Here is a 14,792-nt window from a genome sequence, read left to right as displayed (position 1 = left end):
CGAGAACTCATCTTTAAATCAATTATTTCCTTGGCTTTTTCTAGCATAATTGCCAGCTTCATGGACCATCAATGTGGGACGAATGTAAGGGCTGGCAGCTCCTGGGTGTCCCACAGCAGGAGCTGCTACAGGTTTAAAGAATACTGAGATGGTTCATGCAGTTTCCTATACTTCTCTCGTCTTTCCCTTAGCTGCAAATTCTTTTTGCGGACAAGCTCAGGGTTGGGTTCCTTACTGCAGTGGCTTGCAATGTGTCCATCCTCTCCACACTTAAAGCAGAACCAGGGCCTTGGCATATTTGTAGAGTCAGATGTCACGTTGGAGCTAGCCACGAGACAGTCACTGGTAACGTGTCCTCCTTGGAATTTTTTACACAATTAACTTCACACTCTCTTGTTTCACCTTTCTTTGACAGATAAGCAACTTGTTTCTTCAGTGCAGCTATTTCTCCTTTAAGTTTCTGAGTTTCATCCTGTGGACACTTCTTTGAGGGCTCAGACTGGGGTCCTACATTGACAGGTAGGCCATACACTGAGTGAGCATGTGCAGCCGCTTTTGTGCCACCAAGGTGTTTCTTCATTCAACTTTGCCGCCCTTTTATCTTCTTCCATCCTCACAGAGAGCAGGAGCTCAGAGAAAGGTGGTGGGTGGTCTTTAAGATGTTCAAGCTGGACTCCAATCATCATGGTCTGGTCCCAGCACCCTCGACAAAACTGGCAAAGCAAATGTTTACGGGAGTCAGCAGCACTTGCTCCCCCTCTAGATATTGCTCTGGTAAGAAGAGTATGCAGTCTCTGCAGGTATGCTGATGGTTTTTCTCCAGCATTTTGATTTAAGTTAAGAAAAGATGCAAAGAGCTCTTCTCCATCTTCTACCACACCAAAAGCGCAGTCAATCTGGTTAAGGTATGAACTAGGTGAAGAACCAACACCTAAAGGCTTGACAATGTCAGCTGCTGGGCTAAGCAGACTTTCTAAGATTATCCTCACTTTCTGAGAATCTGATGAAGAAGGGTCAGTGAGTAGAAGATCAACTTGAGTACGCCAAGTCTCATAATCAACCTCCCCATTTGGCTTGGGGATTCTGCCGGAGAACGTGGGGATCCGGCTCTGCCTCAAGGGTGAGTGTGCAGACTCATCACGGATAACATGTTCCACAACCACCTTTTGAATCTGAGGAGGGTTGAGCATGCTTTCGTCGATGTGCACAGGGCTCTGTGGTACATATGAGGGAGAAAAGTTTGAAACTGTAGTTTGTGCTGCAATTGACTCAGCAGGGTTGAGTTCAACATTGGTTCTTCCTAAAACATGTGGGTTAGGACTGTGAACAGTAGTATGTGGACCTGCCTCAGGAGCTTGCAAGTCACTTGAATGAAGCTGGACACTCTGAAGCTCTTTCTGTAGAGCAAGTAGGAATGCTGCTCTGCCACTTCCTGGAATAGTGTTCAGTTCATCTAAATATATTTGTGCTAGTTCCCTGTCTAATTTTTCTTGGCTCATATCACAAACTGTTCTCACATGCCATATTACAGAAGGGTCTTTTGGGCTTGGCAGGTTTCCTAAACTATCAGGGTCAATCTTCAAAACTGAACTCTCAGACGAATACTGAATGAGAATTCTACCTTCCGGCTGCTCTGGCTCATCTGGGACTCTGACTACTTTTGCAATTTCCCCATGTACTTTAAAATAAATCTGTGATGTCCTCAATGCTACAAGTTTTTTCTACCCCTGTAACATACAAACAGTTTTGTCCGTGTACATCAAAACGGTTACAAAGATCCATATTTTGTCTTGGGATATATATAATCAAGCTCAAAATAGATGTGTAATCACACTTTCAAAATATTGAGTGAAAATCAAATCATACAAAAAAATACATTTACTGAGGTAGTTAACACTGAGTAAAATTTAACCCAAGCTCCTGGCTGCTGGCTCGCCACTTAATTTGTGTTACCCCCTAAATCTCAGGGGGGTACTTCAGGTATTTGTGATCTAATTGAAAATATCAATTTCCTAAGTTTGTTCTAGGAGCTTTGGGGTATTTTTTCCTTTTAAACCAAATTTTCAATTTAAATGAACAACTGAAATATCATGGAAAAATAAATAAAACAAAGCCACAGACAAGAATTCAAGTTAACCAGAAATGTATTTTGTGAGGCAATCAATTTAAATGCTCTTTGTTCTGGCACTTTAAAACCAAAGTAATGAACACTGAATGATACTCACTCTCCAACAATTAATCGAGCTTGATAACAATACAATTGTAGCACAAGGAAACTGATTTTGAAAATTCAAGTTGGAAAAAAAAATGTCTCAGTCCTATGTAGTAAACAAAAAAAATATATATCTCAGTCCTGTGTGATGTGTGGAAAAAAATTAAAAATGTCTCAGTCCTACCACTTCACCAGGAATAACATTCAGTTAATCAAGTACGAAGGAAAGAAAAGCTGATGAGTTGATAGAGTGCGACGAGATGATGAAGAGCAGAAGAGTCGATAGAGTGCGACGAGATGACGAAGATAATTTTTTCCGGAGGAATCCACTCAGATGATTCAGGTCCAATTGTATCACCGAACAACAGTCCAAGAGGAGAAAAACCAGTCTGCACAAATGGACATTTCAAATTGATTACATCAACAATATCAGAACGCATAAATCATTCCTTGTAAGAGAGATCACGTTTTTTCCTCATACAATCCTTTTCCTACTCCTATGAAATAAAGTTTATGAAGCAAAGTTGCTTTGGATCTTTTTTTCCCAATTTGAGAGCTAACAATACACTTTTACCTAAATCAGTTTAACAGAGTTACAGATTTATACATTAGCAATTTCACTCGATGTGAAAAAACAAGCATAGCACACCTCGTGCTCTTCTTGACTAGCAAAACTAGCATTATGGTGCTATGCTTAGGTGCTCTCATCTTCACTCCCACATGAACAATTTAACCACATTTTCTTTGACAAGAATACATTCTGACTGGTTTTACTCAAATAAAACACAACATGACAACAAAATATTTTGTTACAAACAGAATACACTCACCAGAATGTCTCAGAAAACAGTCACTGAAAGCAATATGTCTTCAACTTCTCTTCCACAGCGTTTCAAATTCAACCTCCCAACTGACAAACAATAAATCAGTTATTCAAAGACAATTCCCAATATAAATGCTTATTGTAATCAGCATAGTCAAAATTACTCATACGCTATGCATTTTGTCCGTGCTTCATGCACATTCACTCCGTGCGCTACTTCTGTGCACTCTCTCCCTACACAAACTACCCAGCCTCTTAAAGGGGCAGTATCAGGTTTTAAAGAAGCGTGACTAAGAAAAAAAAAACAGTATAAAAATATCAAGGGTTACACTTCCAAGATCAGACAAGATCAGGCACGCTCAAGGTGGTATGACCGTAAGCGAGGGCTGCTGCAAAGTGTGGGCTATTTAAAGATCAGCCACCCTAATTTGCAACGTATTAGATCCGTATTGACGAAAAAACTAAAGCTTCCAGTACCAAGTATTCCCAGGCGGTCTCCCATCCAAGTACTAACCAGGCCCGACCCTGCTTAGCTTCCGCAATCAGACGAGATCGGGTGAGCTCAGGGTGGTATGGCCGTAAGCATGGCCTGCTGCAAAGTGTGGGCTATTTAAAGATCAGCCACCTAATTCGCAAGTATTAGACCCATATCGATGATAAAACTAAAGCTTCCAGTACCAGGTATTCCCAGGCGGTCTCCCATCCAAGTATTAACCAGGCCCGACCCTGCTTAGCTTCCGAGATCAGACAAGATCGGGCATGCTCAGGGTGGTATGGCCGTAAACGAGGGCTGCTGCAAAGTGTGGGCTACAGTAGGTGGCCATCCAAAACGTTGGTTCTACTGCCGCTCGTACCGCCGCCGCCGCGTCAGCAAAGTGCATTTGCAGCTTTTGACCGCTGAGTGGCGCTTTAAACACAAGTTTTCAAACAAGCGCATCAAAGCACATTTTCGCGAATAGAAGTCAGCTTTGCCTCACCGATGTGTTACATTTGACTGCAGTCGGGGAAAATGAAAGGAAAACACTTTAGGCTAGTTAAAATATTTAATATTCACAGATGAAAGTTTAGTCCTTAAGAAGATATGTGCGTTTCTTAGAACGAATTCAAGCAGGAGAAATGTCAAGCCTATGAGCCTGTGCTTATATTTTCTCTACACCATATTTTAGATTTGACACATTTAAATAGTGTGCAGTATTATTTATATAATATGAATTGTGTGTTATATTATTCAAAAGAAATTGTGGTTTACTTTGCTTCGGAGCATTAAGAGTGGTAGCCTATTGTGAGCTAGGCTTGCTGTTTTATAAATTATTAGGGCCCGAGCACTGCAGTGCGAGGACCCTCTTGGAATTGCTCCGTTTATTAGGGCCCGAGCACCGATGGTGTGAGGACCCTATTGGAATTGCTTCGTTTATTATTATTATTCTTCTTCTCCAAAATGAATCGCAATTTTGAGGGCCTAAACATGCTCGAAAAGTCACGAAACTTTGCACACGCATCAGAACTGGCGAAAATTTACGTCTGATATGTGTTTCAGAAGTGGGTGTGGCAAAATGGCTCGACAGCGCCACCTATACACGTTCAACGGTGTGCGCCTCGAGCTACGTTTCACGTACATGTATGAAAATCGGTACACACATGTAACTCCCCAATACCTACAAAAAAGACTCTTGGAGCAAAATCCGAAACCAAACAGGAAGTTGGTTATTTTTAATTTTATGAGCAAATTTTGTGTATTTTTTGCCATTTCCATGCGTTGTACTTTAACGAACTCCTCCTAGAGATTTATTCAGATCAACACCAAATTTGGTATGTCTAATCTAAAGGCCTTTGCGATGTTAAATTGCCAAGATCTTGAGTTTTCGTTGAAGGGCGTGTCCATGGCGGCCTGACGGGTTTCGATGATTCGCCATGAAAAATGAAGTTGCTATAACTCAGACATACAATGTCCAATCTGCCCCAAACTTCACATGTTTGATAATACTCCTGACCTGAACAGATCGACATGCCCATATTCAGTTATAGCCATTGCGCCACCTATTGGCAACAGGAAGTGACATATTTTACGCTGTGACGAACCACTCCAAGAAATTGAATGACAACAAATAGTTTTTTTCAGTCAGTCTAATTTAAAGGCCTGTGTGATGTTAAATTGTGAAGATCTTGAGTTTTCGTTAAAGGGCATGTCCATGGCGCCGTGACAAAGTTTGATGTCTCGCCATTTGAATAAATGTTGTTGTAACTCAGGCATAAAATGGCCGATCTTGCCCAAACTTCTCATGTTTGATAAGAGTCCGGGCCTGAACACATCTGAAGGTCAATATTCCATTGGGTGTGGCAAAATGCCTCGATAGCGCCACCTATACACTTTCAACGGAGTGTGCCTCGAGCTACGTTTCACGTACATGTACAAAAATTGGTACACACATGTAACACACCAATACGTACAAAAAAGTCTCTTGGTACGAAATTCGAATCCCAACAGGAAGTTGGTTATTTTGAATTTTCTCTGCAAAATTTTGTGTCGTTTTTGCCATTTTCAGGGGTTGTACTTTAACGAACTCCTCCTAGAGATTTATTCAGATCAACACCAAACTTTTGTCAGTGTAATCTAAAGGCCTTTGCGATGTTAAATTGCGAAGATCTTGAGGTTTCGTTGAAGGGTGTGTCTGTGGCGGCCTTACAAATTTCGATGTTTCGCCATGAAAAAGGAAGTTGCTATAACTCAGACATGTAATGTCCAATCTGCCTCAAACTTCACATGTTTGATAAGACTCCTGACCTGAACATATCTACATGCCCATATTCAGTTATCGTTATAGCGCCACCTGCTGGCAACAGGAAGTGACATGTTTTACACTGTAACGAACTACTCCTAGAAATTTTATGACACTTTATAATTTTTTTTGGTGAGTCTAATCTAAAGGCCTTCGCGATGTTAAATTGTGAACATCTTGAGTTTTCGTTGAAGGGCGTGTCCGTGGCGGCCTGACAAATTTCGATGTTTCGCCATGAAAAAGGAAGTTGCTGTAACTCAGACATACAATGTCCAATCTGCCCCAAACTTCACATGTTAGATAAGACTTCTGACCTGAACAGATCTACATGCCCATATTCAGTTATAGTCATAGCACCACCTGCTGGCAACAGGAAGTGCCATGTTTTACACTGTAATGAACTACTCCTAGAAATTTTATGACATCAACATTTTTTTCCTGGTCAGTCTAGTCTAAAGGCCTTTGCAATAGTGAATTGTGGAGATCTTGAGTTTTTGTTAAAGGGCGTGTCCATGGCGCTGTGACACAATTTTATGTCTCGCCAAAGGAAGAGAAGTTGGTGTAACTCAGGCATAAAATGTTTGATCTTCCCCAAACTTCACATGTTCAATAAGAGTCCTGGCCTGAACACATCTGAAGGCCAATATTCCATTATAATGATAGCGCCACCTGCTGGCAACAGGAAGTGACATGTTTTATGCCGTAACAAACTACTCCTAGAAATTTACTGACATGTACATTTTATTTTGGTCAGTCTAATCTACAGGCCTTTCAAATGTTAAATTGTGGAGATTTTGAGTTTTTGTTAAAGGTCATGTCCATAGCGTGGTGACAAAATTTGATGTCTCGCCATAGGAAGAGAAGTTGTTGTAACTCAGGCATAAAATGTTCGATCTTCCCCAAACTTCACATGTTCAATAAGAGTCCTGGCCTGAACACATCTGAAGGCCAATATTCTATCATGATGATAGCGCCACCTGCTGGCAACCGGAAGATTGGCACATATAAATGACTTTGACATATTCCACTTATATTTACAACTTTAATTAAATGCATATTTCTTGCTGTTCGCCTTTTTTACTAAAGCCGTTCGCTGGCGGTGATTCCAGGTGCGAGGGCCCGTTCATTGCTGCTTGCAGCTTTAATTATTATTTTTAGGGCCCGAGCACCGGTGGTGCGAGGACCCTCTTGGAATTGCTGTGTTTATTATTATTATTATTATTATTATTAGGGCCCGAGCACCGATGGTGTGAGGACCCTCTTGTATCTGCTTTGTTTATTATTAGGGCCCGAGCACCGATGGTGTGAGGACCCTCTTGTATCTGCTTTGTTATTATTAGGGCCCGAGCACCGATGGTGTGAGGACCCTATTGTATCTGCTTCGTTTATTATTAGGGCCCGAGCACCGATGGTGTGAGGACCCTCTTGTATCTGCTTTGTTTATTAGGGCCCGAGCACCGATGGTGTGAGGACCCTCTTGTATCTGCTTTGTTTATTATTATTATTATTATTCTTCTTCTTCTTCTTCTTCTTCTTCTTCTTCTCCAAAATGAATCGCATTTTTGAGGGCCTAAACATGCTCGAAAAGTCCTGAAACTTTGCACACGCGTCAGACCTGGTGAAAATTTACGTCTGATATAGGTTTCAGAAGAGGGTGTGGCAAAATGGCTCGACAGCGCCACCTATCGTAAAAAAAAAATCAACAGCCCTCGAGCTGTGTTTCACGTACATGCACGAAAATTGGCACACATATGTTAAGCATCAGTACCTACAAAAAAAGACTCTTGGAGCAATATCCGAAACCCAACAGGAAGTCTGTTATTTTTAATTTTATGAGCAAATTTTGCATCATTTTTGTCATTTGCATGCCTTGTATTTTAACGAACTCCTCCTAGAGATTTTTTCAGATCAACACCAAATTTGGTATGCCTAATCTAAAGGCCTTTGCGATGTTAAATTGCGAAGATCTTGAGTTTTCGTTGAAGGGCGTGTCCGTGGCGGCCTGACGAATTTCGATGATTCGCCATGAAAAATGAAGTTGCTATAACTCAGACATACAATGTGCAATCTGCCACAAACTTCACATGTTTGATAAGACTCCTGACCTGAACAGATTGATATGCCCATATTCAGTTATATTCATAGCGCCACCTACTGGCAACAGGAAGTGACATATGTTACACTGTAACAAACTACCCCGAGAAATTTTATGACATAAATTTTTTTTTTTCAGTCACTCTATTCTAAAGGCCTGTGCGATGTTAAATTGTGAAGATCTTGAGTTTTCGTTAAAGGGCGTGTCCATGGCGCCGTCACAAAGTTCGATGTCTCGCCGTGGGAATAAATGTTATTGTAACTCAGGCATAAAATGTCCGATCTTGCCCAAACTTCACATGTTCGATAAGAGTCCTGGCCTGAACAAATCTGAAGGCCAATATTCCATCGGGTGTGGCAAAATGCCTCGATAGCGCCACCTATACATTTTCAACGGAGTGCGCCTCGAGCTACGTTTTCACGTACATGTACAAAAATCGGTACACACATGTAACACACCAATACCTACAAAAAAGTCTCTTGGTACGAAATTCGAATCCCAACAGGAAGTCAGTTATTTTGAATTTTCTCTGTAAAATTTGTGTTGTTTTTGCCATTTTCAGGGGTTGTACTTTAACGAACTCCTCCTAGAGATTTATTCAGATCAACACCAAACTTTGTCTGTGTAATCTAAAGGCCTTTGCGATGTTAAATTGCGAAGATCTTGAGGTTTCGTTTAAGGGCGTGTCTGTGGCGGCCTTACAAATTTCGATGTTTCGCCATGAGAAAGGAAGTTGCTATAACTCAGACATACAATGTCCAATCTTGCCCCAAACTTCACATGTTTGAGAAGACTCCTGACCTGAATATATCTACATGCCAATATTCAGATATCGCTATAGCGCCACCTGCTGGCAACAGGAAGTGACATGTTTTACGCCGTAACAAACTACTCCTAGAAATTTTATGACATTTTATAATTTTTTTTTGGTCAGTCTAATCTAAAGGCCTTTGCGATGTTAAATTGTGAACATCTTGAGGTTTCATTAAAGGGTGTGGCCATGGCGCCGTGACAAAGTTCGATGTCTCGCCATGGGAATAGAAGTTGTTGTAACTCAGGCATAAGATGTCCGATCTTCCCCAAACTTCACATGTTCGAAAAGAGTCTTGGCCTGAACACATCTGAAGGTCATTATTCCACTATAATCATAGCGCCACCTGCTGACAACAGAAAATGGCTTGTTTTTACACTAACTTAAACATGCAATGTCCAATCTGCACCAAACTTCAAATATTTGATAAGAGTCATGGCCTGAAGATATCTTAAGGCCAATGTTCAGTTATAATCATAGCGCCACCTGTTGGCAATAGGACACCTCATGCTTTATACTAACTCAAACATTCGATGTTCAATCTGCACTAAATTTCATACGCTTGATAAAAGTGCTGGACTGAAGAAATGTACATGCCAAAATCCAGTTATAGTCATAGCGCCACCAGCTGGCAGCAGGAAGATTGGCACATATAAATGACTTTGACATATTCCTCTTATATTTACCACATTAAACGCATATTTCTAGCCGTTCGCTGTTTTACAAAAGCCACCCGGTGGTGGTGAGCCCGGGTGCGAGGGCCCGTTCATCGCTGCTTGCAGCTTTAATTAGGGCCCGAGCACCGATGGTGTGAGGACCCTCTTGTATCTGCTTATGTTTATTATTATTATTATTATTATTATTATTATTATTCTTCTTCTTCTTCTTCTTCTTCTTCTTCTTCTCCAAAATGAATCGCATTTTTGAGGGCCTAAACATGCTCGAAAAGTCCTGAAACTTTGCACACGCGTCAGACCTGGTGAAAATTTACGTCTGATATAGGTTTCAGAAGAGGGTGTGGCAAAATGGCTCGACAGCGCCACCTACCGTAAAAAAAATCAACAGCCCTCGAGCTGTGTTTCACGTACAAGCACGAAAATTGGCACACATATGTAAAGCATCAGTACCTACCAAAAAGACTCTTGGAGTAATATCCGAAACCCAACAGGAAGTCGGTTATTTTTAATTTTATGAGCAAATTTTGCATCATTTTTGTCATTTGCATGCCTTGTATTTTAACGAACTCCTCCTAGAGATTTTTTCAGATCAACACCAAATTTGGTATGCCTAATCTAAAGGCCTTTGCGATGTTAAATTGCGAAGATCTTGAGTTTTCGTTGAAGGGCGTGTCCGTGGCGGCCTGACGAATTTCGATGATTCGCCATGGAAAATGAAGTTGCTATAACTCAGACATACAATGTCCAATCTGCCACAAACTTCACATATTTGATAAGACTCCTGACCTGAACAGATTGATATGCCTATATTCAGTTATAGTCATAGCGCCACCTACTGGCAACAGGAAGTGACATATTTTACACTGTAACAAACTACCCCGAGAAATTTTATGACATCAATTTTTTTTTTTTCAGTCACTCTATTCTAAAGGCCTGTGCGATGTTAAATTGTGAAGATCTTGAGTTTTCGTTAAAGGGCGTGTCCATGGCGCCGTCACAAAGTTCGATGTCTCGCCATGGGAATAAAAGTTATTGTAACTCAGGCATAAAATGTCCGATCTTGCCCAAACTTCACATGTTCGATAAGAGTCCTGGCCTGAACAAATCTGAAGGCCAATATTCCATCGGGTGTGGCAAAATGCCTCGATAGCGCCACCTATACATTTTCAACGGAGTGCGCCTCGAGCTACGTTTTACGTACATGTACAAAAATCGGTAAACACAAGTAACACACCAATACCTACAAAAAAGTCTCTTGGTACGAAATTCGAATCCCAACAGGAAGTCAGTTATTTTGAATTTTCTCTGCAAAATTTGTGTCGTTTTTGCCATTTTCAGGGGTTGTACTTTAACGAACTCCTCCTAGAGATTTATTCAGATTAACACCAAACTTTGTCTGTGTAATCTAAAGGCCTTTGCGATGTTAAATTGTGAAGATCTTGAGGTTTCGTTTAAGGGCGTGTCTGTGGCGGCCTTACAAATTTCGATGTTTCGCCATGAGAAAGGAAGTTGCTATAACTCAGACATACAATGTCCAATCTGCCCCAAACTTCACATGTTTGAGAAGACTCCTGACCTGAATATATCTACATGCCAATATTCAGATATCGCTATAGCGCCACCTGATGGCAACAGGAAGTGACATGTTTTACGCCGTAACAAACTACTCCTAGAAATTTTATGACATTTTATAATTTTTTTTGGTCAGTCTAATCTAAAGGCCTTTGCGATGTTAAATTGTGAACATCTTGAGGTTTCATTAAAGGGTGTGGCCATGGCGCCGTGACGAAGTTTGATGTCTCGCCATGGGAATAGAAGTTGTTGTAACTCAGGCATAAGATGTCCGATCTTCCCCAAACTTCCCATGTTCGACAAGAGTCTTGGCCTGAACACATCTGATGGTCATTATTCCACTATAATCATAGCGCCACCTGCTGGCAACAGGAAATGGCTTGTTTGACACTAACTTAAACATGCAATGTCCAATCTGCACCAAACTTCAAATATTTGATAAGAGTCATGGCCTGAAGATATCTAAAGGCCAATGTTCAGTTATAATCATAGCGCCACCTGTTGGCAATAGGACACAACATGCTTTATACTAACTCAAACATTCCATGTTCAATCTGCACTAAATTTCATATGCTTGATAAAAGTGCTGGACTGAAGAAATCTACATGACAAAATCCAGTTATAGTCATAGCGCCACCAGCTGTCAGCAGGAAGATTGGCACATATGAATGACTTTGACATATTCCTCTTATATTTACCACATTAAAACGCATATTTCTCGCCGTTCGCTGTTTTACAAAAGCCACCCCGTGGTGGTGAGTCCCGGTGCGAGGGCCCATTCATTGCTGCTTGCAGCTTTAATTATTATTATTCTTCTTCTTCTCCAAAATGAATCGCATTTTTGAGGGCCTAAACATGCTCGAAAAGTCATGAAACTTTGCACACGCGTCAGACCTGGTGAAAATTTACGTCTGATATAGGTTTCAGAAGAGGGTGTGGCAAAATGGCTCGACAGCGCCACCTATCGTAAGAAAATCAACAGCCCTCGAGCTGTGTTTCACGTACATGCACGAAAATTGGCACACATATGTAAAGCATCAGTACCTACAAAAAAGACTCTTGGAGCAATATCCAAAACCCAACAGGAAGTCGGTTATTTTTTAATTTTATGAGCAAATTTTGCATCATTTTTGTCATTTGCATGCCTTGTATTTTAACGAACTCCTCCTAGAGATTTATTCAGATCAACACCAAATTTGGTATGCCTAATCTAAAGGCCTTTGCGATGTTAAATTGCGAAGATCTTGAGTTTTCGTTGAAGGGGCGTGTCCGTGGCGGCCTGACGAATTTCGATGATTCGCCATGAAAAATGAAGTTGCTATAACTCAGACATACAATGTCCAATCTGCCACAAACTTCACATGTTTGATAAGACTCCTGACCTGAACAGATTGATATGCCCCTTATTCAGTTATAGTCATAGCGCCACCTACTGGCAACAGGAAGTGACATATTTTACGCTGTAACAAACTACCCCGAGAAATTTTATGACATCAATTTTTTTTTTTTTCAGTCACTCTATTCTAAAGGCCTGTGCGATGTTAAATTGTGAAGATCTTGAGTTTTTCGTTAAAGGGCGTGTCCATGGCGCCGTCACAAAGTTCGATGTCTCGCCATGGGAATAAAAGTTATTGTAACTCAGGCATAAAATGTCCGATCTTGCCCAAACTTCACATGTTTGATAAGAGTCCTGGCCTGAACACATCTGAAGGCCAATATTCCATTGGGTGTGGCAAAATGCCTCGATAGCGCCACCTATACATTTTCAACGGAGTGCGCCTCGAGCTACGTTTCACGTACATGTACAAAAATCGGTACACACATGTAACACACCAATACCTACAAAAAAGTCTCTTGGTACGAAATTCGAATCCCAACAGGAAGTCAGTTATTTTGAATTTTCTCTGCAAAATTTGTGTCGTTTTTGCCATTTTCAGGGGTTGTACTTTAACGAACTCCTCCTAGAGATTTATTCAGATCAACACCAAACTTTGTCAGTGTAATCTAAAGGCCTTTGCGATGTTAAATTGCGAAGATCTTGAGGTTTCGTTTAAGGGCGTGTCTGTGGCGGCTTTACAAATTTCGATGTTTCGCCATGAGAAAGGAAGTTTCTATAACTCAGACATACAATGTCCAATCTGCCCCAAACTTCACATGTTTGAGAAGACTCCTGTCCTGAATATATATACATGCCAATATTCAGATATCGCTATAGCGCCACCTGCTGGCAACAGGAAGTGACATGTTTTACGCCGTAACAAACTACTCCTAGAAATTTTATGACATTTTAGAATTTTTTTGGTCAGTCTAATCTAAAGGTCTTTGCGATGTTAAATTGTGAACATCTTGAGGTTTCATTAAAGGGTGTGGCCATGGCGCCGTGACAAGGTTGGATGTCTCGCCATGGGAATAGAAGTTGTTGTAACTCAGGCATAAGATGTCCGATCTTCCCCAAACTTCACATGTTCGAAAAGAGTCTTGGCTTGAACACATCTGAAGGTCATTATTCCACTATAATCATAGCGCCACCTGCTGACAACAGAAAATGGCTTGTTTTACACTAACTTAAACATGCAATGTCCAATCTGCACCAAACTTCAAATATTTGATAAGAGTCATGGCCTGAAGATATCTAAAGGCCAATGTTCAGTTATAATCATAGCGCCACCTGTTGGCAATAGGACACGACATGCTTTATACTAACTCAAATATTCCATTTTCAATCTGCACTAAATTTCATATGCTTGATAAAAGTGCTGGACTGAAGAAATCTACATGACAAAATCCAGTTATAGTCATAGCGCCACCAGCTGGCAGCAGGAAGATTGGCACATATAAATGAGTTTGACATATTTCTCTTATATTTACGACATTAAACGCACATTTCTCGTTCGCTGTTTTACTAAAGCAACCCGGTGGCGGTGAGCCCGGGTGCGAGGGCCCGTTCATCGCTGCTTGCAGCTTTTATTTTATTATTATTCTTTCTTCTTCTTCTTCTTCTCCAAAATGAATCGCATTTTTGAGGGCCTAAACATGCTCGAAAAGTCATGAAACTTTGCACACGCGTCAGAACTGGCGAAAATTTACATCTGATATGGGTTTCAGAACTGGGTGTGGCAAAATGGCTCGACAGCGCCACCTATACGTTTCAAAATAACAGCGCCTCGCAGCTTTCCTCACGTACATGTACGAAAATTGGTACACACATGTATCTCACCAATACCTACAAAAAAAGTCTCTTTGGAGCAATATCCGAAACCCGACAGGAAGTCGGATATTTTTAATTTTATGAGCAAATTTGTGTAATTTTTGCCATTTCCATGCGTCGTATTTTAACGAACTCCTCCTAGAGATTTATTCAGATCAACCCCATATTTGGTATGCCTAATCTAAAGGCCTTTGCGATGTTAAATTGCGAAGATCTTGAGTTTTCGTCAAAGGGTGTGTCCGTGGCGGCCTGACAAATTTCGATGTTTCGCCATGAAAAAGGAAGTTGCTATAACTCAGACATACAATGTCCAATCTGCCCCAAACTTCACATGTTTGATAAGACTCCTGACCTGAAAGAATTGACATGCCCATATTCAGTTATAGTCATAGCGCCACCTATTGGCAACAGGAAGTGTGACATATTTTACACTGCGATGAACTACTCCTAGAAATTTTATGACATCAATGTCTTTTTTGTGGTCAGTCTAATCTTAAGGCCTGTGCAATGTTAAATTGTGAAGATCTTGAGTTTTCGTTAAAAGGCGTGTCCATGGCGCCGTGACAAAGTTCGATGTCTCGCAATTGGAATAAAAGATGTTATAACTCAGGCATAAA

The 14,792-nt window shown here is 40.9% G+C and overlaps 2 pseudogenes; both read right to left on the bottom strand.

The window, feature by feature from the left end:
- Positions 1 to 3,500: 3,500 nt before the first annotated feature.
- On the bottom strand, positions 3,501 to 3,619 carry LOC122139099 (annotated as a pseudogene).
- An 82-nt stretch (positions 3,620 to 3,701) lies between these two features.
- LOC122139095 lies at positions 3,702 to 3,820 on the bottom strand (annotated as a pseudogene).
- Between the last annotated feature and the right edge of the window lie 10,972 nt (positions 3,821 to 14,792).

Source organism: Cyprinus carpio, chromosome A3 (genome assembly GCF_018340385.1).
Source record: "Cyprinus carpio isolate SPL01 chromosome A3, ASM1834038v1, whole genome shotgun sequence".
Taxonomy (NCBI): Eukaryota; Metazoa; Chordata; class Actinopteri; order Cypriniformes; family Cyprinidae; genus Cyprinus; species Cyprinus carpio.
Note: the sequence above shows the minus strand (reverse complement) of the source record. Positions and strands in the feature narration are given on the sequence as shown.